Source organism: Sminthopsis crassicaudata, chromosome 6 (genome assembly GCF_048593235.1).
Source record: "Sminthopsis crassicaudata isolate SCR6 chromosome 6, ASM4859323v1, whole genome shotgun sequence".
NCBI classification, from domain to species: Eukaryota; Metazoa; Chordata; class Mammalia; order Dasyuromorphia; family Dasyuridae; genus Sminthopsis; species Sminthopsis crassicaudata.
Window position 1 is genome coordinate 250,854,703 of NC_133622.1, and position 4,674 is coordinate 250,859,376.

General features: G+C 45.2%; 1 long non-coding RNA gene across 1 annotated transcript; it reads right to left on the reverse strand.

Moving 5' to 3' along the window:
• Positions 1 to 1,188: 1,188 nt before the first annotated feature.
• Positions 1,189 to 2,690, reverse strand: LOC141547871 (uncharacterized). The gene is made up of 2 exons (XR_012483654.1): positions 2,054 to 2,690; positions 1,189 to 1,272 (listed from the first exon to the last, which is right to left on the reverse strand). It is a non-coding gene; the product is annotated as an uncharacterized LOC141547871 (long non-coding RNA).
• Between the last annotated feature and the right edge of the window lie 1,984 nt (positions 2,691 to 4,674).

Sequence of the window (4,674 nt, forward strand, 5' to 3'; positions counted from 1 at the left end):
TGGCTGAGGTTGCTTCTCTTGGCCATTCTCGACCCTGAACTGGGCACCTGGCAGGGGCAGGCCTGAGTCACAGAATCTGAGCCAGGCTGAGCTCAGACCATCAGGTTCCCTATATACCAGCCAGATAGACAAAGGAAAAGTCCCCACCTTCAAGGGGCTTGTATTTTGATGGGAGCATTTACATGTGGGTATACAGTAGGTGACAAATACAACCCTTGGGGTTTTGTTGTAAGTTCTATCATAACCTTGTGAACTTATATCCCCATTCTTACAGATGAGTAAAACAAGGCCCAAAGCTTAAACCACTTGCTCAGGATCACGTAGCTTCATTAGGAAGTGGCTTTTGAGCCTGGAACATCATCTGAGGAAGAGCAGGGAGGCAGGACTTAGCTGGAGAGAGGAACTTCTGAAGGTCGGGTGTTCTTTGTAGTTGGAAGCCCAAGAACGCTGGAGTCTCTTCAGCCAGAGGGGGAGGCCCTGGCAGCTGCATGGGGGGAGAAGAGCAGGCGAGAGGCCTCCATGCTGCTGGCCATGGCCCAGGCCCAAGTTTCCAGGCCAGCTCTTGCCCTGGTCGTGTTTGCTGAACCAAGATGTGGAATTAGGAGATGGAGGACGGATGTCTGACCTCCCTGTAATTGGGGGCCAGAATGACCTCAGAGTGGGCGTGGTATGGCTCAGTCTTTAGGGATGTAACAACCCCCAGGCTAGTGGGAACCCCAATGGGAGCCAACACCCCAGTACCTTTCAAAGATCCCCCAGCCAGGCCTTGGGAACAGAGAATGTGCAAAAGAAAGGGATTTGGGCCTGGAAACTTTTTCTTCCACCCAGTTATTGTTCAACGTCACCTGGGGTGTAGCCCAAAGTCTGGGCTGCTGATTCCCACTGACCCCAACGCAGAGCACTTCTTAGTGTAAGAAACACCCCTGGGGGTAGCTGGGTGGTACAGTGGGTAGAGCACCTACCTGCTCGGTCCTTTGTCCTGAACTCCCAAACACCTGCACATTCACCTGCCCTGCTCCCTACAGCTGCTTAAAAATAAAAATCCTCCTCTTGGAGATTATCTAAGTGTCTTTAGTGTGAGTGTGTGTATAAAGCTTTTATTTTCAAAACACGTGCAAAGATAGTTTTCAACATTCACCCTTCCAAAACCTTGTTCCAATTTTTTTCTTCCTCCCCTAGACATAAGCCTTTTTTTTTTTTTTTCCATTTTAATAGTATTTTATTTTTCAAAATACATGCAAAGATCGTTTTCAACATTCACTTTTGCAAAACCTTGTGTTCCAGGAGTTGTGAAAGAATCCAGCCATTCTGGAGAGCAATCTGGAACTATGCCCAAAAAGTTATCAAACTGTGCATACCCTTTGACCCAGCAGCGCTACTACTGGGATTATATCCCAAAGAAATACTAAAGAGCGGAAAGAGACATATATGTGCCAAAATGTGGCAGCTCTTTTTGTTGTAGCTAGAAACTGGAAGATGAATGGATGTCCATCAGTTGGAGAATGGTTGGGTAAATTGTGGTATATGAAGGTTATGGAATATTATTGCTCGGTAAGAAATGACCAGCAGGAGGAATACAGAGAGGCCTGGAGAGACTTAAATCAACTGATGCTGAGTGAAATGAGCAGAACCAGAAGATCACTATACACTTCAACAACAATACTGTATGAGGATGTATTCTGATGGAAGTGGAAATCTTCAACATAAAGAAGAGCCAACTCACTTCCAGTTGATCAATGATGGACAGAGGTAGCTACACCCAGAGAAGAAACACTGGGAAGTGAATGTAAATTGTTAGCACTACAATCTGTCTGCCCAGGTTGCATGTACCTTCGGATTCTAATGTTTATTGTGCAACAAGAAAATGATATTCGCACACATGTATTGTACCTAGACTATATTGTAACACATGTAAAATGTATGGGATTGCCTGTCGTCGGGGGGAGGGAATAGAGGGAGGGGGGGTAATTTGGAAAAATGAATACAAGGGATAATATTATAAAATATATATATATATATAATAAAAAATTAAAAAAAAAAAAAAAAAAAAAACCTTGTGTTCCAGACTTTTCTCTCTCCTTCCCTGTAAGGGTTAAAAAGCCTCTAGAAGCAAGGAATGCAGTTCAAGGCATGTGGGAGGACCCGAGGGATGAGAGGTTCTGAGGCGCAGGTGAGTCCTATGTGGAGGTGGGGCATAGCCCATGAGGTGGTGTCTGATTCCAGGTACCAAGCCTCCCTCCTTAGTGCTCTCAAAGCCTAGCACGCCTCCCTCCTTCTTCTTGGGCCAATCCCATTATGCCAGGTTCCCAGAGGACTTCCCCCTTCCCCCATATCATCAGTGGGGTATAAATATGTGCTATCTCAGAATAAAGCTCTCTTTTGCTTCACCCCTACCTTCTGGTGGTCCGTCTCTATGGGATCCGGGTGGGTGCCCGAAGACGGGTACGTGTGGCCTAGCCGTGCCATGGACAGACAGGCATTAAGAGTAGCTCTAAGGGGAGCTACCAGGTTAGAGTAGTCCACAGGGGTGTAACACTTCCTTCCCCTTCCCCCCCAAGATAGCAATTAATCTGCTATAATTAAACATGTGCAATTTTTTTAAACATTTTCATATTTGTCATGTTGTGCAAAAAACCCCAAGCCCCAAACCAAAAACCACCCAAAAAATGAGAAAAGAAAAGAAAAAACAACAGCAAGCTGAAAATACTATGCTTTGTTCCACATTTAGTCTTCATACTTCTCTCTCTGGATGTGGATGATAATAATAAGCTTCAATTCTTACAGGAAACTTGCACCACCAGTCAAAGATACCAGCATAGGGCGGCTAGGTGGCACTGTGGATAGAGCACCAGCCCTGTAGTCAGGAGGACCTGAGTTCAAATGTGACCTCAGACACTTAGCACTTCCTGGCTGTGTGACCCTGGGTGAGTCACTTAACCCCAGCCTCAGAAAAAAAAAACAAACAAAAAAAACAAACAAGTATCATGGCGTCTGCCTGAATAACTGGGTAATCACCTACTGTTTTAAGTTACGTGTGCCCATGGTTTTCCTAGCAGCTGCTGCTATGATAGTGCAGTTTAACTGGCTTCCCATTGAGGCAAAAAAACAAAAGAAAATGAAGGAAAATAATTTGAGAAAAATGCCGACAAAATGCAGTGGCGATGGATTTCATCACTTTCGGAACTGTTTTATTCAGAAGCTCTGACCTCTGGGTGATTCTCAGGAGCCTAAATCATGAGGTCATTCCAAGTCTCACCCCCTGGCAGGCAGCTGACCAAGAACACGGGTCAGTTACAGATTGTGATCAGATCCTACAATTTCACACATAAATTGTGCCTCAGATAATTGGGCAAGAAACCAAAAGAGGGCACTGGGAGGTAATTAACAATCTCCTTTTTGGTAAAAATGAAATATTAACAAAATATTTTTTTCCTCTAATATAAAAACCCTTTCCAGACTCCCTTTTTTTGCTAGAAATATGAGCTATTCGAACCGGCTTCAGACACTTACCACTTCCTAGCTGGGTTAGCCTGGACAAGTCACAACCACAATCGCCTTACCAAAAAAAAAAAAAAAAAAAAATGTGAGTTAGGACCACCTTTTTTGTTGTTATTGTTGAGGCAACTGGGGTTAAGTGACTTGCCCAGGGTCACACAGCCAGGATGCTTTAAGTGTCAGGGCTGGTGCTCTACCCACTGCCCCACCCAGCTGCTGAAGAAGACTTTTTGGATTAAGGATGGAAACCAAGAAGGATGAACAACAAATCTCTCTTTTCTTATTGTCTTTACCTTTCCCATCCCTTGAAGCAAATGGGCCACTGGTCCAGCTCTAGAGTCCCAAGCTCACCCAAAGGCTGACCCTGATCCCCGAGTGACCGTTTTGGTCCAGGAAGGAAGCCCGGGATCCAGTTTGGGAATGTCACCTGGAAACTCATTTAATATTTGATCCTCTCTCCCTTGTTGAAAATTTCTATAAATGCTGTTTCAAATCCTCTTGGGGAAGGGGAGGAACTAAGGTAGTTTGGATGTCTAGCTTTGACCTAGAAATTCATGGACGTCAGGTTGTGGATGGATTACTGTGTGAAAGACACACTCTGGAATGAGGCGGGCGGGAGTGCGTCACTGGGCCTGTGCACATCCTGCTGGTGCAGTCATAAACTTCCCACCTCCGGGGGCCCTAACAGGGCTCTGTGCACTGGCTGACTGAATCCTATTCTGAGCGGGATGAATCAGCAGAGCTGTGCAGGGGGGCGGAGAACAGGGTGGATCTGGCTTCCAGTGTTTTTCCCTTACCTCAATCCTGAAAATACCAAGCCTTTCCTTGATTCTACACGTGCAAAGACAGGCGACAGCGTGGTTTGGTGCTGCTGTTGGGGAGCGGCAGTATTCATTCTGCATGTTGCTGGTGATTTTGTTTTTAATCTGAGACAATGTCTGTGCGTTGTGGTTCCTCTGGGTAAAACTTTCTTGAATTTATAAATCAAGCTTAGTGTTTCATTTGTCATCGTCAGGAAGATTTGTGCAATCGTTGCATGAATTCTGTGTTCCCGGGTGCAAGATCCCCAAACCTCTGTTCCATGGAATTCAAAGGCAGACATGTATTAAGAATTTGGTAATGAGGCTGAGAGGAGTTGGGTTTGAATGAAGAATGAAGACAGAGACTTAAGGAGAGGAG